This window comes from Bombus huntii, chromosome 8 (genome assembly GCF_024542735.1).
Source record: "Bombus huntii isolate Logan2020A chromosome 8, iyBomHunt1.1, whole genome shotgun sequence".
In the NCBI taxonomy this organism is placed as follows: domain Eukaryota; kingdom Metazoa; phylum Arthropoda; class Insecta; order Hymenoptera; family Apidae; genus Bombus; species Bombus huntii.
This window is the reverse complement of record NC_066245.1, coordinates 8,026,522-8,050,230: the sequence shown is the minus strand read 5'-3', so window position 1 is coordinate 8,050,230 and position 23,709 is coordinate 8,026,522. Positions and strand designations below refer to the sequence as shown.

Genomic DNA, 23,709 nt, shown 5'->3' with positions numbered 1-23,709 from the left:
ATAATTCATTCGTCGGAAGAACGTTATCCTTAGGACGAGACTAAAAGATATTGCATGAATCGTAAAAAATCCCAGGAAACCGGTACTGCGGTGGCTTTATCTATGTCTGTAGCGTAGCGGCTGTGGAACCATCGAAATGTAAAGCGAAAGACGTACAGGGCGAAAGAGGAAGGTAGCCGGTAGATATCCGAGTTAATCATACTCTTTTATTAGAGTAATTTGAGGATCTAATTATTATATGGAAATTTCCTTTTTCCCGCGGTGGTCTTTCCTACAATTTTTCTTTTAGAAGTTCCGAACTACCCCTGCAGCAATCTACCTTCCCTCTCCTCCGTCATTCTCTTTTCCCTTCTCTTACTCGTACGGCGCCGCTTTGTGTCGGGTAGTAAAGGACCGAGGCCACCCCATTTCCTCTCTCTTTATGTCGAATGCTTTAAAAGTTCACCATCGTCGGAACTTTTGTCTCTTGCCTCTGAAATTAACCCTCTTCGCCTCTCTCGTTTCGTTTTCACCGACCCGACCATTTTGTCCCCATCCCGGTCGAGCATTAGCACGATGGTCATTTACTTCATTATCGCGATAAGAACCACGGTGGTCGATGTAACTATATTTTTAAATTGTATCACCGTCCTCTGAAACGCAACCACTCTCGTCCAGTTACGTTTACGCCTATCGCGCAAAGTAGATCCTTTTTCACTGGTCCATCCGTGGCATGTACTTCACGACGACGCGACTCGTCGAAATATTCATACACCGACCGCCTTTCACGGCGGTTAATATAAAACCGTAATTTTAAACCATCGTTCTTATTATCCCCGAACGTTTGCACAACGTTTCGTATGTTATTAATCACCGCGGCGGGAAATGTGATTGAGTTAAAAGACAAACTAAGGAAAGCTGGAAGGAAAAATAGCCTGGTAAGAGCAGTGATTCAAATCACGGAGACTAGGGGAACCATTTGTATTTTCAAGTAGCAGAGTAATTTGATAATGGAAAAGGTTGGTCGATCTCCTTCGTGGGTCGTCGCCACCTCCGCACAACGTACGTTTTCGGCTTTTTAAGAAATTATACGCTCTTCAGGATCATTCGATGTTACATCCGCGAACCTTTTCTCCATTCTAACCGCCTTTCCGTTTTCATCTCTGTCTATGTCGTTCGTCGTTTCTCGAATGTTCTTCGGAAGACACGGGGCCACGACTGAATCACGCTGCTATAGGAAAACGAACACGTCCATGTCTGCTGAGGAAATGACACCGCAATTCCTTGAGGTGTCGTTAATTTTCTCGAGGAATTCGATCGAGCGGCCGCGTAATTTATTCGTATAAAAACACGCTCTGTGTGTCTCCCCTGTTGTGGAATGAAAAAGGGTCGTTTTCGAGAGAAGGACATTGCGCGATGATTAAGAAGCCGGCAAGAAGCAGTTGAGAAACAATCTTTGCTCGCCGCAGCGGAAGAGTTGCGCCCTCGTTACTTTTGCGCGTGAATGCGCAGTAATTTGAAGAAACGCGCAATCCCATCTGTGAAATCTCCTTTCATCGGTCCTGACACGCGAGTTATTCGAACAAAATATCACGTTTTCATACTCTTTGGATAGAAATATACTGTAGCAGCGATAAATAAAAGTATGCCAAGAAGAACCGTTCTACTGATTTGTACACGCGTGCTCATGAACGCTCATTGAAGCGTTTGAGACACGTCAAGCAATAGCGAGGAGCGTCTGCCATTTAGGTCTTTTTCGTAAAAAGCAGGCCTTTTGATACGATTCGTAAATGAGAAAACCAACGCTTGGGAACGTTGATGATCCTTCCTGGACTGAATAGATGAAGTATCTAGTGCTCCAGCAAAGAAGCGAAGAAGCAGCGAGCTCTACCTTTTCAGGTGGGCTTTAAGTTATAAAATGGATATTCTAATTTAAAGCCTGAGAATAAAATTCCTATATTCAAAGAAAGGTGAAATGACATCCTAGATGACAAGAAGATACAAGCTAATGGAAACAACTTCTTCTCGGTGAATCCTCTTATCTGTAAGTTCCCTTACAGTTTGCTTGCGTTACAAATCACTGCTTGCTACCTTATTACGAGTTCACGTGGCAAGCGTAAGTTGCTTGTGTGTTTCTTGCAGCTACACCTATAAGTTATCGTCGAAATTAGACGCGTAAAGCAAGGTACTGAAAAGCGTCTTTCCTCGTGTAACATGCAACGCAGACTTCGCATCTGTATTTACGGCAAATTTAAGTGCATTTCTGGTGAATCTGTATCGGCAGATCGCTTTAGCGATTTCACGTTGAAAGTAAACGCGCGAAATACGCTATCGGAAGGGCTATTGTTCCTCGTGTAACATACAGGACAGATTTCGAAATTATAGCTTTGAAAAATTTATGTGAGGAAAACGGATAAAATTGGAGTTACGTATCGATAAATTTTTACGACGACAGATGAACGAAACTCACGTTCGAAATCTTAGATCAAGAAGAATAATAGGATTGGAAATCAGATGCGATTCCAGCTGGTGATGACGAGTGATGCAACGTGGAATTAGCATCTCTCATTCGTGCACGGCGAACGAATCTTGCTCGCTAGGCTTTGACATGAAACAATTACGTAAATGTACTGATCGCTCGAAGAAATACTATACCACAGTTATGCATTACGTTACATCCTTTGTTGCCACGCGAGACTACGTTACATACGTACTGACATGCACATAGAGTTTGTTATGCGATTCGTTTATATCGTTAGATTATATTGCAGCAGTTCCAGCGAGACAGCGTGACATTTATTTATCGTAGCAACGGCGATAATCAACGTTTCAACGACCTATCGTTCCACTCGTACCACGAGTCGTATCGCGTGAAATCGCTCGTCTTTTACCCAATCTTCGACTGTGAAAAGTCGACCCAACCCATCGATGTCGATTTCCCTCGGGACAGACAGACGCGTAACGAGCAGCCCATTAATAACCGGCCGATCGTAAACCAATTAACCGACGTCGTGTCCGAAGGCGCGGGATCGGGGTGCAGTTGAAGAGATAATGGGACGAAGGGCATCCTGGGAAAAAAGGAGGAGGGGAAAGAAGAAGGTTTATGACGAGAAAAGTACCAACCGAAAAGAGGAAGAACAGAGAGTACGTAAGATGAGAGAGGAACGTAGCGTGAATGGCGAAATAGGGGAGTCGGCGTTAAAGAAAGAAAAGAATCTCGGAAGAAGATCATACGAGGACAGATATAGGGGAGATGGAAAGGAAATGAGGCAATGGAGCTGGCGGAAATAGCGGCAGGACGAGAAAAGAGGACAGAAAATGAGCAACCAAAGAGAAGACTAGAATCGAAGGACAAGAGACCCGAATGCTGTTGGTCGCGGCAGCTGGATGAGACTATCTGGTACCTGTTCGTAGGATGAGATTCGTAGCAACGCGCTAGCGGTTCGGTTGACGGTGATGCGTTGCATTATTCATTTCTGGCTAGAGTAACGCGCAACCGCCTGAACCCTGTTTCCGGCCGCGCGCCCCTTCCGTAGCCCACGATTGCGACTGCGAGAGCTTTTGGTGCTGATCGGTTTCGATACCGCGAAGCCATCCTGGACAACGTCTAACCCTGTTCCCAGTTGGTCACTTGTCAGCTGCAATTAGTCCACGGTGATGCAAGTTATCGCACACTCGAGACAGACCGATGGAATCGTTCAACTTCTAACATTAGATTAGGAGTTAGAGTTAAATAACTCTTGGATTGAATTGGACATTTTTTCCGAAGAATACAGATAAAACGAAGAAAGCAACGTTTCTATAAATTAAATAACTACTTTTCTCATTGGAGGGAATTTAATCGACAGATACGTTAAACGAATTACGAACGTTATCAAATATTTATAATTAACTTTTATTTTAATATTAATATTTGAATTTGATATCGTTTAAGCTGTATTTTAAATGTATATTTAATTAGCAAAAAACATTGATTGCTCGTTTCCGAAATTCTAATTTGTATCTTGCGAGAAATACGTTTGAGGAGTACATACGTGGACGTCGTGAGGCGAGACATCGTGCACCTCGTTGTCCGTGCTCTAAACTAACCGTATCGTTTGCGTTAGCAGCCTGGAGGCCACACTGCAAACGACCTTGGTCCCGCGAGGATAGAATATACATAAAACGGAAGGCTGGTTTGGGACGATGATCGTTCCAGCGTTCCACCGCTAACGCGATGAACAACGATGCTTCTCTTTTGACGGGGGCGACACACGAGAGGGCGTGTCGGTGACTTTCCACGCACAAAGGAAACGAGAGTCATCGACTCTGTTTCGCGGGGATTTCGTCGATGACAGGCGCATTCGCAAAGGCCCGACACGGCTCGAACGACCGATGCCCCGGATCCGATGCCATCGAATCGGGTGCACGCCACGCCGCACACAACGCAATCTCATCGTGATCGTTCGAGGACACCTGAATTTTGCTGGCAGTCGATCGCGTAACCGATCTAGGGCTCCATGGTTCAAATGAATGCGAATTCTCTCGACGCCGCTAGATCGATAGCCGATTTGCAATTAGCTCGCGAGCCAAAACACCCAGCTATGAGAGTCATGGTGGCTGAAGCCCCGGTCCGGTCTGGCCTATACGTGGGCGTGGTTGGCGTTCCACACACAAAGGAAATGAAAATTCCCTTTGTCGACGGCGAGAGGATTTCATTGAAACATCGAACCGTCTGGTTTGCGCGAAAAAGATACGCATGTAGCCCGAGATCGCTGGATATTAGCCAGGTTATGGAACGTACCCTGTTACGAACCGTTCGCCCTGGAGAAATGTGCGTGGGTGGATGATAAATGTTAATTGGTGTCTCACGTTCTGTAACCTTTTGGTTTTATACGAAACAAACTCTCCACGGTCTTCTGTGCATCGTGTCGTTCCACGCTTGTAGCTTTTGATAATGTGCACGAATATTATGCCGTGAATAACATGTTAAGTTTTTCGCGATTATAACACGAAGGAAAGAACTCTGCAATTTTGATAGTAAAAAGTAACTGGAAATTCCTGCACGATAAGCGTAGAAAGTTCAAAACTATCGAAAGTTGAGGGGGGACTTTAGTACGCAAGAGAATGCTAATGTTAGAAGAGAGTAAGCTGATTCGTTTCAAAGGTGACGCAAAAGGAAAAGGTCATTGCGCGAGAAGTCTTTTTATTGTGGTAGACATCGCATGAGTCTCGACCGTAATATAGCTCCTTAATGTAGACTAATCGTTGTTCCGCTGAAACCGAGGCGGTAATTGCGAAAACGATGCAAAAAGGCTTCCGGCGATTTCATGAGTGACGCATCCTACCATTTAAAGCTCACGCCTCTTTCTCCTCTCTTTGCTTCATTTTGAATTCGCCTGGCTACGGGTGAAGAATGGTTGAAAACAATTAAAACGACCTCTTTCAACGGTTCGATACCCTGATTGTAATATTTTGAAGAGTTTCGTCGTCCTTTTATGCAATTCAATTAATATTGTTAATGATATTTTACGAATTATAAATTAATTAATTAATTGTATTCTCTGAAATTGCTTCTACTTTGAATATTAAAATACATGCTTCGTATTTAATTTTTCCGAAATCAATGGATTTCTCAATGGCGTCGGTCAAACTTTGACTTCCGTATGACTCATAGAACAGAAACGAATTTGGTGATAAGATAAATTAAATTTTACAAGTTTATAAGTTACAAATCATTGGACTATCCTGTTCGATATAAAATTGTAAAATTGTACAAAAAAAGTTTGTAATATTCAAACTTTAAAACTTGTTAATTCGTCGATATTAATTGATACGTTAAATAAATTATTGTGCAATAGGCATTGTGGACTTTATATGCAAACCACAATAATTTGATTTGTAACGTCACTGTATGACTAACCATTTGAAAATCAAACACTGATGTCAATTGAAAGCCACCAATACTCGAGCCATCGACCAATTTATCCAATTCTCTCACGGGCGTCGTAAGGTTACACTGATTGTAAATGGATCGTGTGTAGTAAAGAGACATGAGAATTTCACACGAATTTTCATCAAGATTTTTAAAGATCTCCTGCCTCATTCTCCGTCTTTATTTCGTCGTTTCACTTTCTGACAACTACAATTTTATTCGAATATTTCCACACTGTAGACCGCGAAAATTTGGGAATCTTCCATGGAGATTTAGTTGGAGCTAACTTTTGTCTTATCCCGCAACTTAAATCTCGAGTCTTCGTCCATCTGAGAAACTCACTTGAAACAAAAAAAAAAAAGATATCCAATTAAAAAGCCGCTGAGAAAGTTCCAACGCTGTTTGGTCTTCAAACTAAATGCAAACGAGTCGACGAGACATATTCTTTCTTAACAATTGGTCTCAGAGAACCTCGGCAATATTGTTTTAAGCAGATGAAACGCGTGAAATTATTATGTGTATCAGAATGTAACTATTACAAGCTATACGTTGTCTTTCGTACGAGAATGAAAAGCATAATTTCAAAAAATACATCGTGCCGTGTGTTAGGAGTAATTGAAAATATGTTAGGTTTACGTAATTCATCTGTTATTTTCGAGATTACGATTTCAATATGAATTTTCTGTTATTTCGCTTATCTTCGTTTACTGCCGGTAAAGCTCTTACTTTCCAAGGATTAACACAACTTGGCAAATTGTTCTCGAGTACTGTCAATGTTTGAGAATTTTAGCAATTGCTCTTTGACTATTGTCGTCACCTATCGGGAATAATAGAGGGAATAGAGAGAATAGGGAATTATATGGGAGTGAAGAGAATGGAAGCTAGGAGCAGAAACTCTTGGTATACCGAATTTAGGTTAAGAACAGAGTTTAAAGTAACAAGTCATTGTAACAATCATGGATCAAGTTGGAGTTAATTATAGTTTTCATTGATACATAATGCCCGCTAAATAAAAATAGTCACTATATAATTAAAAACTCTGAAGTTACGAATTTGACATTTTATACTTATTACACGCTATCGTCGCGTTATCGCGTCGTGTAGTCCATGCCACGTGAACCGAAGTCTGTTGCATTCAATTATAATATATATTTATCGTAACAGTATAATTTATTCCATAATTGTATAAACCGTATAATTTATGCCATAATATTGCACGTGTAAGTACATAATGATTCAGAACATCGTACTTCCTCTTCGTAGAACTCAGCAACAATAAATCAATTCTTGTAGAAACTTCATAAAATATACGACTGCAAGTAGTTATAAAGAAGTTCTTTTTTGGAATGTAATTCCACGGCTTTCACGATGGTTGGTCATGTGATGCGTACGCGGTACTGCTCATTCATAAATGTTTAGTATCCAGAGTGCCAGAAGCAGTTTGAGTCAGATATGTACTGTAAAGTAGGAAAGAGCACGTAAATAATGGATCACCGAGAAAACCAGGAAAAGGAATCCTCTCTCAAAATTTACGGAGTTACACAGCTGGTGAACCACTTTCACTGCATGAATAAACGCCACGTTTAGAATGCTTCAGTTGTTGCACGGTTGAGAACAAGAATAACGAACTTTGCCTTTGTTTTTGCTTCTTAAAACAGTCGCCTAATGACTTTTAAAGAAAAACAGTTTTACATTTAGAATTTCTACGCGAGAGGGCTGTGAATGTCGTACGACATCGTGGTCTCCAATTTTGCAAATCCATTCGATGGTTCCTTAGAATATAGTCGGCGTCTACCGTTTGATGTTGCAAAACATGGTTTATCGAGAGTCGAACGACGCTCAGTCGCGTGAATAAAATTATGCCAAGGAAGCATCAGCCAGCGCGAGCATCGTAAAATTCACGAACAGAAACTGTCGTTCAACTATGGAAGCAGAGTGAATCTTTAAAAATACGATATTCCGTGTATTTTATGGGTGTATCCATAGACGAGGTGAGCGTTTATTTGCATGCGAACTCGACGAGATTCACGAAGCAATGCCGTTTTGGCTTAGCACAGTATCGAGAACCTTCTGACAACTTTGTCACGTCGATACTCTATGTATTTACAGTTCGTGTCTTTAACAGTTTTATTTCAACCGATTCCTTGGCTCTTTCTTTTCTTACTTGCTATTCTACTCTCTATAATTTCTCTCTATGTTTCGTCGGTTGAAACTTATTCGGGTAGAAAGCAGCGTTGAAATCTCACGGTAGAAATATACATAGCGTGTGTTCACGCTGAGATCGCTGAAACGTTAACATATCGTTCTTGAGAATCAAACAGGCGGCATCTTCGGAATAAACCTACACCATCATTCGCAGACGGTCGACGCGTAAAGTAACGTTTGATTATATTTCGCTTGAGATTTTGGCTCTGAAATTTCGTTTCTAGCTTTCTAATTGAATTTCTCAGAATTACGGTTTCACGAGCTATCAAGCTGGAGCTATTACAATAAATACCTAATCAAAACTGAGAATTACTGGAGCGCGATCAACGTTACCCTTTTAAAAGTTAAGTGACGAAGAGAGCCTCGTAATCGAGCAGTCGTCGCGATGAAGCAACATCCACTCCATTTTCCACGACACGCCCGGAGGGGAAAGTGAGCTGGCGTTTTGAATGTTGCATGCCCGTTGAAAGACAGAGCGGAAGCATTACCGTATAATGCCGAAAATTTAACGAGGGCGGTGAAGGAGTGTGCAGTTTAGTGGCTTATTTGAGGAAAGTCGCTATTTTTCAGCGGGCGATTCATTATCTTAGTAACCGGAGCACTTTCCGGCCCGGAGGGCGCATTTATATATCGTAGCATGCCCGGTGCTCACATGTTAAATCGTTCCTTTTATTCACCGGCCTGGGAACGTGAGTCGTCGTAGTTTGTCTCGCGGAATCGTGCGTCGGTCTAACAGCTACGAATATTCACAGGCCACCTTTCTCTCTCTCCGTTAAGACGATTACTCGACTAATCGCGCTTTACTTTCAACAATCTTGCTCTCTATGTTTTCGTTTAATATCTACCTCGACGTATTTCAGTCAGGACAATAAAAAATCGTAGAAAATCGTTCCGCATCGTTTCTTTTCGTTTTTTGTCTCGATTGGCTCGCTCGTTCAGTGAAAATGTCGACGAAAATCCGGCCGGTCAGTAGTATAAGTCGATCGTTCGTTCGACGGAACTTTATTTTCACGTTTAACAGCAAGTAAAAACCGAATCCCGTAATCCTTAACGCGATTGTTTTGAATAGAAAGTTGAGAACGGGAAATTTAGTAAAATTACGAAATTTCTCGTGACCTAATTTATCCGGGAAACAGATATAGCGTTCGATCGATCAAATCTCATCGTTCATCGAATTGAAAGTAAATTGCAGGGTGTACGGTGCCGGTGGTGCATAATGGGCATAGTTGAGGAAATAATGAATCCAGCCGGCTAGGTGCACACTCGGTTACGCGTCGTTATAAATTACAAGGGAACTTTAGAGATTAACCCGAAACCGTGGCGCAACCGATGACTTATTACGCTCCGCTTTGGCCAGCAACGGTTGCGTGGATCGAACATGAGGAAGTAACAGGTGAACGTCGATCAAACGGGTAATAATCCGTGCACAGAGTTCACGTTCTTATTCGGAAGGACTTGACCGATGCTCGACGATCGGTGAGTTTGTTTGCGCCGTCACGTTTGTTCCACACGAAGCAAAGCGATACGATTGCGTTTAACAGACAGGATCGTTTCATACATAGTAACATTCCAGCCTCTGGAACGTTAGTTAATTACTGATCGATTGGAACTAATTGCTGTCGCTTGGTTAATGCCTCAATTAAAAGGGTACGAACGGATAAAAGGGGAGACAGTGGAAAAAGAAAGCGCATCTCCGCTGGTATCTATCGAATTTCTCGGGGACACGTTTCTTGCATGTAGCCCGCTATCTCTCCAGCCCAATGTTCGAATGGTTGGGGAATCAACTTCCGTATACCATTTATTTCTTATTCGCACGGTCCAACGATCGGCCACCCCATTAATTCTTCCCTGTTCGACTCATACCTCTTTCTTCGCATTCATTCCGTTCATTTGCATGTATCGGGGCTCGTTCCGATCGATAGTCACTATCCTTCGGTCGGATCATCCGATTTGCTCGCTGACCCTTACCCGAGGACTGATGGGAACAGTTTTAATTTCGTTTTGCCGTGACAAATTGTCGAAACGAAACTACCCTTGACAACTGACCCGCTAATCCTCCCATTAACTCGGACTCGTGCATAAGTAATTATTCGTTTTTGCTTCTTTTTCTTGTGTACTTCCTTACTGTCGTCATATCGAACTCGTAATTACGTAGAATTACGAATTTAAGGTTGGTACTTGGTTAATAAGCGCGAGGAAAGCGTGTGTTTATTAGTATTAAATATTATATTAAATATTAAGGATGATAAAATTTATCGTTCATTCAAATTCATCGTTCATTACGTGCAATTCAAAATATGAGGTTCTAGTCTCGTATCAATCGACACTTATATTACATCGTGCTCCTCTCCTTTAGAAATGACTATTCTATCCTACTTTTATGTATCTTGTTGCATGTAACGCGCATCACCGATTCTTTGGAATCAGACTGGATACTGAAATTACATTAGACGAAACTATATTTTCTCGTGAGATAAAAGATTGTCTTAAATGTGTTTATTCCCAAATTGGCTATCACGTAGCCGAACGTAGCCTTTTTATGTCAAACTGAATAATAATATAATAAGATTACCTTCCATGTATTTTCCACATATTTTCATTACTGATAAAATACACATGTACAAATTAGTCAGCTACATGTACAGATAACTGTAAGATCTCTCACTGTTCTATAAACCTATATTTTTTTATTATTATTTAATTTGTACTTTACAATTTATCCAGCTGGACATTTGGTAAATTTTTCTAGCTTAATTGCTAAATAACATGTGGATGGTTACTCCCAGCGGGATACCATGTTCGAATAAACCTATATAAGCACACATACACAACACAGTCATGAATAAGCCTACAATAAAGTTTCAAATCATCCGCTTGATTTCCTATCAAACGTAGAACGTCAAAGCTCTGCTAATCAGTATACTCGGCAAAGAAAGATTCGACAGGCTCGATACTGCGAGTGGTATCGCGATATGGCGAACACGCCCCATGTATACGGAACAGATCGAGTACGGGCTTGGGTAATTGGTTTTCCAGGAAAAGCAGTTTTGTCTGGTTGCCGAGTAGACAAGAGGCAGAACGCGACAAAGGTAACGGCCAAGTGTCACGAGACACTGGCGGCTAAAAGAAAAATTCGCTCCTTGTTACTGACGGTTGCCAGATTGCTCCTTGATCCATCGAGTAACGAACGATATGCTAATTTAGGATCGCAAGTAGCACGCTACTCGAACACCAAGTTCTCGAGAACTCTTCGAATAGTCGCGTGCACTTTCGTGCAAGGCAACAGCTTGTCTAGCGGTTCGCGAAACGATTATATGTTCAGGAAATCTACACCAACAGCGTTAGCGATTATCCAAGGGTCTCGTTAAATATCCAACTGTCAAGGATCTTCCTGGTCTCTTTTCAATAGCAACGACGAGTGGTCTATTGACAGATCCAGCATTAGGAACGTGGATGCTATGCGTTCGCTCGAGAGGATGCAGCAGGACGTATCCAAGATGAATGATGTTTGCGGCGATGGAAGTATTCTGCGTGTTAGGGTTGTCTGTCATGTCTGAATATCGCATAACCGCGTCGTTGAAATGTCTATTCTAACTGTTCGAAGGACCATCCAAGTAGACGAAGTAATTTTGCTTGTTTGAGTAACTCTGTTTGAGAAATCTGTAGTTATACTACTATTATGTTGTTTAAAACTTTTCTGCACTCTATTCTATGTTCTATTAGAAACTCTGTTTAATTGTAGATGTCAAGGGTTTTCAAGACCTTGTGTTCGCGTTTCCATTATATCTTTAGTGCGTTCCGTCTCTCGAACAGAGACCCTTTACTACGGAGTGGATAGCGGTTTGGTCAGCCATCGGTTGGTAGAAGTTTTCCACAGGATTTGAATTTGGCGTGAGAACTGTATGTGACTGGTCATCGTCACATAGGAAACTTTGGCAATTCCACGACTCGTTACATTTATTTTCTATTGAAACACAGAAGAGATGAGAAAGGTAAGAAAGGTAAAAATACATTTTAAATCTGACAAATTACCAAATCTGACACATTCTAAGATCCGACACATGCCATTTCATCATCAGCATCCAGATAATAGAAAATCTAAATTCTAACTCATTACAATAGCCATCGTTTCTAACTCGAACTAAAGTAAAATATAACGCTATATCGATTGGTATGTGCAAAGTTACGAGAAAGATAAAAAGGACATCAAAGTTTGGAAAGCAGAATTTAGATAATTAGACGAGGATTAATGAAAGTTTCGAACAGAAACGACTTTCTCCTCCTCTTGGTGATAATTTATTCGTAAAGTGATTTCGCTAATCGCGGCATCGATCGGCTGGCAGACTTTCGTAAGTGGTAGTGTTCGAGTTTGGTCTGACTCATGAACTGTAGGTAACTTCAATCTCGGCGAAAGGTCGAGGATAAGCGGAATGTAAGTTCCGTGCGAGAGTAACAGCCGGATTCTCTTACGCGGAATTCTAGGTTAGCATTTTTGCGAGTGGGAAAAGCGAAACTGGCGCGCACGGTGGTCCGTTCCGCGGACGTAATAGTACGAAAATCGAGATTCGTAAAACGCGTTGGCCACGTTCCAAAAAGAAGGACGCAAAGTGTCGGTTCACGAGATGTATCTTGGAGCGATATTAAAGCTCCGTTAGGCTGTTTGCGTGTCTTCAAAATTTCTGATCATTCAATTTCGCTTCGTGGAATGTTCGAGTGAACTTTGTTCGTGTAAAAACATCGTCGTGATTCGTTCTGAAGAATCGGTCGGACATGTAAAAATTTAAACGCATGTACCGATTAAAACTGTGTCCGTAAGTTCACCAAAAATGTTACTTTGGATAATTTGAACGAATCTTTCGAACGCCAAGTCGATCAACTCCGTTTTCGTACATTTTTACAGAATTAGCGTTGAATTTTTTTGCAACAAATGACTTTCTCCCATAAGATTATTTATCCGAGATCTATTTACAGTATTTACTATAGAAGAATGGAGAAAATACTAGACACTAATTGTACGTCATGTATCGTATGACTGCTCGCATGAAAAGTGAAAGTTTGTCTCTTAAAAATAGCAATTGTGCAAACCATGTCATAAGCCATATAGATGAAAACCTTAACGAGAAAACGTGTGACTAAACGAGCAACGAAATCGTTTGGCGTTAACGAAGGATACCCCAGTTGAGAAAGAGGGAAAGTAAGGTGGATGAGTTTGATGTAACGACGAGGTAGCGTTTATTCATATCAACTCGATAAGCAAGACGAAAGCGGCAGAGGCGGCTTCATTTTCGTTGAACCCGAACTTTATCCGGTTACGAGGCTGCAGACGACAGTTATACAGTCGAAATGGGACTCTTGACTAACCTGGGTTTTACTTACGCTGAATTTCCCAACTCAGGGTTCCCTGTCCGTGATTCCATTTTCTTCATTCTACAGTCCCACTAGACGAATTTTCGACGCACTTCAACCTTACACACGCGTGTCAGTGCGCCTAAATGCAGATATTACTTGGGTGTAGACTCGAATGTACGGGCTGGTTCAAGGTAAATACAGAATCGTGAAGAAATTGGGAGGATATTTTGAAATTAATTTTCCTGGGAATCCTTTTAGAGTTATATAAAGATTATATTATAAAATAGCGTGATATTTATTAAGTAAAACATTCTGCCGATAATAGTATATCGGATCTTTTTAAACAGACTGCGCAATTTGATAAATATAAAATTAAGATTAATTTACATAGCCCTTTAAAAGTTAGTTGTTAGTGAAAATGACAGAGAAAAATGACAGTTCTTCCCGATAAAGTACCATCAAACATGAGTTGCCCCATATACATCGATATAGAGTAGCCATAAATATATGGAAGCGGTCGTATATACGTTTTCGTGTTACACACATATCCTGGCATCTGTCGTCGTGCTGGCAGCAACATCCTCTTCAGGCTTGAATTCAATTGGTCCCCAGGGATACGGCCGCAATTCGCGAGCACACGTTCATCCACGCTAACACACGCTTACATCGACGACATATTTTCGAAGCGTGAGTCCTTTCAACCGGTTGACAAATGATCTGGCGCCTCCAGGAAACGAACTAAACGGCGAACTATTCCGAACATGCGACAAACTAATCGGAAACTGCCATCGGATTAAGAAGATTCGCAAGAGCTCGACTGTTTTTCTTAAAAATGTATGTCCAGTCGCACTAAACTGTAAATTATCACAAGAGTCTGCAAGTCGTCAAAGTGGCAAAGTGATTTACAGATCGTTCGACCTTTATTGAAGATTCTAAAGCGAAGATATCTTGGAGATGAGTAGAAAGAATAATTCTAATTTCCAAGCAACGAGTTACCATCACATTCTTGATACAACTTTCAGAATCAACCCTTGATCTCAACATCCGCTAATCCTAGTTTAAAAAGTCTATCAACAAAGCTTCGCATCAACCAATAGAAAGAATCCATTATTTATAAAGATGAGTATATAGATAAAGCAAGAAAACGAGACAAATTCTAATAAATATACTACAAAATGCAAATTTATATTTCTATGGACACAACTAAAAGGCTATAACTTAAAAGGAAATTTGTTTTATCTATTAAAAGTTGTAGAATATCTACTTTGAATATTTTACATATTTTTGCATACGATATGCATTCTGTGCATTTGTACATCTTTAAATTTTGCACGAATGTACATAAATCCGTAATCTACTGATATCGTTGAAGGAACACACGCGTCACATATGAAAATTCATATATATATCTACGGTCCAATTATAGCTGATTAATAAACCATGTATATCTCAACGTCATTCGTCAATGTGTTATCTCAGTTTTTTAACCGAATCTCTTTGATTAACGCGACAAACGTTAAATCAAACGCGTGCTAAATCATCCTTGCGACTTCGCGAAATTCAATTAAGGGATCATGGTAATGGGATCAGTAGCGCGCCTAGGGTTTTCCTCTCGAGACTGTCATCGTCGTGTGGAAATATTCTTGGAAGTTGCGCCTATTTTGTCAAGAACGTACAATATATCGAATTCGCGGCGAGAAATTTACAAATAGTTCTGCCGATGTTTACGGTGTGCAGTGAGAAATACTCGAGCGACTCGAATTACCGAAATTCGATAGCCGCAAGCCTGCGGGCGAGGAGATTTGTTGCAATTGCGAGCAGCTGTACCGTAGCGAACACCGACTCGACGCTTTTTCCCTGGTTTCAACGCGATGACTGTTGGGGATGAGGAGTCCGCGGATGGGGTGTTGCGCGAGTGTGCCTGGTTTGCAGTTGTGGATTTACTATAGAAAAAAGGCTTTAATCCCAGAGGAATTGTCCTGATATATGTTGCTGCAGTGTGTGCACCATCTCGAATGATCTATTGAACTGCAAGGCCAGAGAAAGAAAGTCAATCGAATTAATAACAGTTGATGTGCTGTTTATTTTGTACACGATTTATGAGTTCACTCGATTAAAATCTATGACTAATTGACTTCTTGCAAAAAAATTAAAGTATAACTCAAGTGTCTTTGACCGAGGGATACGTTGATTGAATGCATAGGTCTTAGCATACTTTGATGTAAGAAGAACGACAACAGTATTCGTATTTGTGTCAGATGGACGAGATTCTGAGATACTATGAAATTTTCTGCAGGTCTGATTTTGTTCGTCGTATTATTTCAAGTAAATACGCCTTTCGAAAATTCTTGGTTTCTGACACTCTTACTGCTGAGAAGGGAAGATGCGAAGACACGAACTTAACACCTTCTGTTAATCCCTGCGAGATTAATGAAACAATGACGGTGAAATGATTTTTAGAAAGTCTGCTACATTTTTATAACTCTTTGCATAATTCTTTATATCGTTATATTATATCACTGAATCTACTAAATATACGATTTCATCAGTTTAAAAATTGCGCTTAACCTATTTTTTTTAAGTTTGAGTGAATCCTGATTATCCATATTATCGTATCTATTATTCTGATCATCTAAGAAAAACAAAATTGAAGAAATAAAATGTTCCCGGTATCTAGAAAACACATGACGATTCTAATATTGGAGCTGTTTTAAAAATAACGTGCCGGCTCGACCACAGTATAACCAAACACCAAATACACGCTCAACTTCTAAAAGGAGAATTCATGATTGTTTGTTCCAAGTTTCCTCTCGAATCTCTATGTTCTATCACATTGTACAAGAAATTCCAAGAGCAAGCCAGCGTCTGCAGGTTCATTGTCCACCAGCGAGAACAAGCAAAAAACGCCATTCAAAAGTTAAAGTCTAAAGTGGAGGCGGGAGTCGGCGATGTTTCAGTCATTTGAGGTTGCGAATAGTTGTAAGATTCGTTGATACCAGAGGATGGACGACAGAAAGGAAGAATAAGGAGGATGGCAGCGAAGTGAGAGGGGTGGAAAGTACGACGGGACTCGATGCTCGACGTTTCTTCAAGCTGACAATAACGTCTGGAAGACAGGTAGCGGAGTAATCTCGAGAAGGGGAAATTTTATTTGCTCCGTCAGGATGGTCTTTCCCTTTTGGCTCCATATATTTCGAACTCGTCGCTCCAGTTATCTGACCTACCTACGAATACGAATACGTTTTGCTATGCGGCTCGTATATCGTCAAATATAGTCAGATACATAGGCGATGGAGTACGTTTAAAGATTCGTGTATTATTCCTGAATGGATGGTCGAATGTATCGTAGACTGACGAGTTATCAGATTATAAATATTCCTAGTTATTCTATAGATGAATATTGTTGATACGAAGAACGTTGATGAAACCAGACATTGTACAAGTAAATGTAGTAATGAATAATGAATTGAATAGTCGGTATGAAATTTGTATGAGAATGAAATGAATAATTGACAACGATTGAAGAACCCACACGATCAAAAATCCGTTACGTTTAATTATCGTACCTATCTTAAAAGCAATCCATTTTGTAATAAACTGATATAAATGTACAAAGGCTCGATATAAATCGTATTTTCTCAGCATGGAATCTAGCAAAGACTAACATAGAAAAATGGTCAAGTATGTATCAATCTTTCAATAACATGTTCCTTATAAAGACTGCTATCTTAGGTTCTATTTAATCCGTTCGTAAATCATACTCAAAAAATATAACCGCAAAATGTCGTCGACCAGTGAAACGAATAAAGTTACCTGCATGCGCGGCAGTAAATAAAGTCAACGATAAATCCGTCGTTAAACCGCTTACACGCGTGATGTACATACATGCCATTAACTCGATCGCCAAGTCAGAAGCTTTGATTACAGAGATTCGTCGTGCAATTTCCGCGACTAGGAATCGTGTCAAAAAGAACTCGAATACGCCCTAGAATTGTCACTACAAAGACGAAGACGTTGGTAAAGAAAAAGGAAAGAAAAGGGGGTGGGTGTAGAGATGGGTGGGTGTAGAGATGGGTGGGTGTAGAGATGGGTGGGTTGCGATGGTGGAAAGACGATGGGACGGCTTTCCTGGCAAGATACAAAGAGACATTTTATTTGCCCCGTCGCAGAGGGACGCAATCCCTCTTGCTCGTCATGGCGTCTTCCTTCTATCGGTGTCTCTCTCTACTGCTTTTCACTTTCCTCCTCTCGTCGAGCAGCTGTTCCATTTACTCTTTGCAACTGACGCGGAGGGGATCGTTTTCGACGCTTTATTCCTCCATTTACAGCGAGCTTTCCTGCGAGCTATCTGCAGCGCGATATTCCTCCTAAATCTTTTCATTTGCTCTAATTATATATCGTTTGTTCCATACTCGCATACTCGCTTTAAGCGTGAAAGTTACACGATGAAAGAAAACAGCTATGATTATTTAGACGCGTTTCAGGTAACCGTGAAACATTCAATACCTTTCAACGTAACCGTGGCAGTTTCGAAATCCTGACTTCAGCCGTTTTACTGTCGACGAAGTTCTTGGCGCCATGTCTTCAAGGATAGCGCTACTTCTTGTTGGAAGTGTTCTTGTTGCGAACTTCCTCTCTGAAAGCTTCTTACCCTTTCACCGAAGTAGAGGATGCCCCGTTGCGATCATAGGCGTAACAAAATGGTCTTTAATGAGTTGTTGTTCTTGCAAATTGCGCTCACAATGTCTTCGGGAGTTACAGGGGCTTCAGGCAACCCGATTAACCCTCGCCACCCGATGATCGAGTCATTGTACATGCAGATATTTTTCCAATTATTGCCAAAACAATTATCAATTGATTTTTCGTGATTTTGAAAATCGTAGAATAACTTTTTATAAGCAAGTAGTAAATCCTACAGAATCGATCGAGGGGAAAATTACAGAAACATTGTATAGAAAAAGATCCTGGAATACCCTAGATGTTATACATGCGATGGGAATGGTAATAAATATCACAAACGATTGTAATAAAAATAAATATTATGTGGTAGATATACTGGTACAGGTGTACAATATATATGAATATTATTTATTTAAAAAAATTTTATTTATTTACAATTTCCAAATTTAGTATCCCCTTCTCCAAAATGTTTCCTATTACGTATACAATACATTTATAAAAATTTCCTGTCTCCTGAATAGTTTCGTTTCATTTTTGTAAAAATTAGATAAGTTTGGCTCAACTTAAACAAAATCCTTATGATTCGGCCAGTATTCATCGGTATCCGCACCCTCAGGGTTAAAATCAACATTCGTCGTTCGATTTATCGTTTTTCGAGAAAATCACACGCTTTTACGAATGGTGGAAAAAGAAGTGGCCGTCCCAGGGGGACGAATCGACACAAACAATACCGTAGGCGCGTTCATCATGCAAAGATCCGACGCGTCTGGAGGCGGTCGTTATCCGAAGAATAATCGTGGCTCGTTAGGCGCCACCGAGATTTAGCGGTATTTCTTCCTTCGTTATATTCTGGTTTTCTCTCTCTTTTCTTTTCTCCCTCCGTTCGTTCCTTGTCTAGACTGTCTCTCCGTATTACTTTCCCAGCGTAGCATAGTCTGTCATGCATATGAATGAAATGATTTCGCCACGAGTCGAAAAAACTATAGCGCTGTTAAACGACTGCCGTTTATTCATAGCCCGGCTCGCTGAACACCGGATTCCGATGCAGTAAACCAGCGGCATGATAATTCCAGTCTGCTTTGTGCGTCTGGGAAGAATGGATTCCACGAGCATCCGCTCTTTTCTCTCGAACACCCCCTTGAACCGAGACGCGTTTGCTACATTACCGTGTCAAAGCGCGAATAAACGATACCGCGGATTGTTTCATGAATCCTCGATGGATGGAGGATTAGAAACGAAACGGGAGAGAATTCGTGTATTTTCAAACGGTCGTTAAAGTGGACGTATTGTATTTCCTTGCGTGGAGTTTATTATGAGTGATGAATTATTAATTGTTTATCGAGGATGTTAAATGACGGTGAACGAATAACATATTATAATAAACTAATACTCTATAATTTAAAGGGCTCTGATAGTAATTATGACGCTCGACAGGCTCGTTTTTTTCTTATCTATCAACAAAATAATTATAACTTACACCGTTATTCGGATTCATAGTGAATCATTCAACAGTCTCTTATTCTGGGATAGACGAACGAAATTATACTAAAGCAACGAGCACAATATCTAGATACTATTCAAGTTGAATAATCAGTATCAAAAGTTCGTTTATCCTGGGGTAAATTATATCTCGAATAGATTGTGCCAAAAATAAAAACCAGAAATATAAATTCCTTTCGTAAAAATAAATTGTTCGGATTTAATAACAAGTTACAAAAAATAGAACAGTAGAGAACGAATGGAATAATAGAGTAACAGCAAGAATGTACATATTCTGAAAAGTATAATAATTAATGCACAGCCCTTTTGCCTCGTTCACTCCTATGCTACATTCTTGGCAGTTCTTTTTCTTCCGCACTAAAATTCAACTGGAAACTTTTTCTAATGTACTGTACGGTGCTGAAAAGATGTCTAGCGGAACAGCGCAAGAACAAGGGAAGTAGTACTGCTCTTTATCGTTCACGGTCGCGTGCTGTTACATTGTTTTATCGATATATGCGAAACTTTCGGCCAATACACGCGTTTATCTTTTCGATTGTATTGGATCTATATAAAATAACCAATCAGGCTCGCATTGCTTACTATGGTTTTCTTACTAGCTCCGCGCTGTACTCGGGTTCATTCTCGTGCATTTTCACGTCTGCTTCCTCTTTCACGTTCACTTAAAATTGCGATACAACAGTTGCGATACGATAAACGTTCGATCATAGCTATATCGTAACAGTGTTATCCGCTAGATATTGCATTGCTTGCGAATGGAAAAAGATTCGAGTAACTCCATCATTGTGCCGATAAAAAGTATCAAAATCCGTCAAGCCTGGCTCCTTTATCGACCTTTCCATCACCAACGGATCGCGATTTTTGGACGAGCTTGATTTACGAGCTACGCGCGTCGATATCATCGTTTCAGTTGATTTAATAGAATTTCTCAATCGTGGCGTCAGGCAAAAAAAGGCAGGACGCTGAAAAAGTGAGAACAGTCACAGAGAAAGGAAACAAAAACCCGACGCGGGACCGTATACACGAGGGAGAAAGAGAGACAGAGAGATAAAGAGAGAGAGAGAGAGATCGAATTTGAAACCGCGGGGCACTGTTTCACTTCGGCCAACAATCCTTGTTCGTTGCGAGACACGTTTTTCACCCATTGTCGCTCTGTTACTGTTGGGAGTCGTAAATGCGGAGACAAAGTGCATCGAATCGGGTCGTGCATACAGGGCCCCGTAAAAACCGATAAATAGAGCTGAGTGGGTACCACGTTCACTTGACTACGCTACAATCTTGTCGACGCTTATTTGAAAAGACACATTGCAGTGATCTTTGTATTAGTGACGACGCGAGGGATATCACACACTCCTCGATATTCTTATTAAACATGCTCAGTGTTTTTATAATACGTTTTTCCGTTTCGATAAATGTGCGCTTTTGTAAGGTGGAGGAGTTCTAAAAGAGATTTATGTTTAATTACGGACCAGGTAGAATTTACTTCGATAAAACAGATGGATAGCGATACGTGTTATCAAGTTGCACCTTTCTACGTTCCCTGTTATTATGAATGCATGCAAGTATCGATTGAATTAGAAAAATCACTTTCACGATTTAGTCGATTTAAACAGATTCAACCCTATTTTGATCGAAAATCGTCTATGACCTATATATACTATCCGCTGCATAATGTCCTTTCTCCCTAATCTTCAATCCTCACTGTGAAAACCACGATCGAGAAGCCTGTCGTGTTTCGTCTATTCCACATGACATACCACGAAAGAATGTAGAACGCGGAATAAAGTTAGATGAACTTTCGATCTTCGAGGGCCTACATTTTCCTGCATGTGTGAGCTGTTCGCCCATACGCGTCCCATGAGCATCGACAAAAGGAGAAAACATTTATTCAATTTCGACGTTGGCCCAGAGTTCGTGCAGTCCTTTGAAGATTAACGAGACCGGCCTAGAAGCCCCTTCCATATTCAATCGGGCTCCTTTCTTTGCCTGTACACGCTGTTCGCGCTCCGAAACCACATCCCAACGAATTCGAACCATTTCCCTGGAAAACGTAGTTATCTTCGCTGGGTTCCGGGCACCGATATAGAGGACAAGGTGGGGGAAAGGGAGTCGAACACTGGGCTAGAGGCTGGGTGGTGTGCGCTATTCAGAGAAATAAGGGGGTGGGGGAGAAACGGGGAAAACAAAGGTACAGCTCGTGTGAGGTGGAGTAAAAGCGGTGATCGTTATCAAGGCGCTCTCTTGACTGCCTTTGTACCTCCACTTTCTTCTCTCGTTTGCTCTTTCGTCGATCTTCTTTCTCGATCCACTCGATCCACGAGTCTTCGTCTCCCTGTCTCTCCGTTAATTTTTACGTGAAACGAACCTTGAAAGTCGACGAGCGGCCCTGCGCTTCCCCATGTCACGAACAGCGTTCGGGATTTCAACGGCACAAACAGCTAGTCGAAACAACAAGTCTGCCTATCACTTTGGCAACATAAACTTATCTCACGGGTAATCCTGTTCCCAAGTTATAATCGCGTTGATGTTTCCGATCATTCCTTGGACAGGTTGAACCGTTACAAGTGCACAATGGTTAATATTTCGGCTTAATATTTCGTTGAGAAGTTTGACGTGTTACTGTTTGATTAATTGCCAACGATGTTTCAAATTTTGATGGTAACTTTTAATTATGAGGACCACTTTCTCCATGCTATAATTGACCGTCTTACGTGGATTTTGTTTACCTATTGGTTGATACGTACTCCTTGTATTTGGAAGTATCAGTGGATCAAGACGAGGATATCGAGAGTTTATTCTAAAATATCGACAACAAATGTGAAGCCATTTTTAGAATTTCTAGTTCGTGGAGATCGACACGCATGGAACCAAGTAAAAATTTGTCTGCGTTTGTTAAGTGTTGTTGTAGCTGTAATATCTTGAATCTTGAAGCACGTTTAAACTTTAAACGTATCGCTATTCGAAACGATGCATTTGCACGAACTCCCTTGATTGTTTTCGTGAATGGTATTCGCCTCTAAAGTGGCGTCTTCGCTTTCCAACGTTCTCTGGCAATATTTTAAAATTCCATCGCCTTTATGAAATCAGACATTCCTAACAGTGGACTGTCGACGAGTTGCAGAAGTTTTTGAGCGAGCTACTTCGATTGAGATGGAAATGAGACATAATGAACGAAGTAACTGTCGTTATTACATTACGAAACGGTTTTACGAGTTCTTGTTTCTCGGTAAATGAAGAGGTAGCAGAAAATACGATGAATCATCGTAGACGTTGTAAATTCGGTAAATTCCTTCATCTTAAAGAACGATTTCAGTATTCAGCAGGCACTTGTAAAACGCGGATGTCACCTTGAATCTCATTGAAAGTAACGTTTTACGGTTCGTATAAACAATATGAATTTCAATGAGTTCGTCGAGTTGGCACAAAGTTCGGACAATTATTCACCATGTAACATCGTTGGATCTGGCTGCATAACAAATAAAAGGAGAAGAAGATTCTTTGGTAGACGAGACTCGAAACGAGGACATCGATGTCACGAGGCGTACGACGCGGAGAATTTTCAAAGCTCGAATATCGCTTCTGCCTGGCACAGAGTCCCTTTGGTGAATTTGATTTAACTTCCAGAAAATCTGCTTGAAAAATCACAGAAAACCGTTCCATTTCGCGAAGCTTTTACGCCGATCTTAAAGAGGCTCAACTTTTCCAGCCGTCCAAATAATCATCCGACTTTCGAGCCGGCACCAAAGACATCGACACTTAACCGTCTGCTCTGTTATATCATCTACCTTCGCTACGTACGTTTCATAGAAGTTTTAAATAGAAAGAGAGTCATAAAATGCAAAGTTCTACCCATGCTTCGAACCGCAAAAACGAAAGAAGAATATAGGGGACGTAACAAAGCTTTAAAAGTAGAATTAATTTCCAAAGTGGAAGGTCCCGAAAATGGAAATCCGTGGCTGTATTTATAATGGAACCGGGTTATCGATCGAAACATTCGTTCGTCCCAGTGGCGCCTAATCGTAATTTCAAGAAAGATCCACGTAAGATTCACGTAAAACTCACGTCGACATGAAAAGAAAATT

The 23,709-nt window shown here is 40.8% G+C and overlaps 1 protein-coding gene across 3 annotated transcripts in view; it reads right to left on the bottom strand.

Moving 5' to 3' along the window:
- LOC126869018 (tyrosine-protein phosphatase 99A-like) overlaps positions 1-23,709 on the bottom strand; it is a 419,963-nt gene that overhangs the window by 238,548 nt on the left and 157,706 nt on the right. The window lies entirely within an intron of this gene.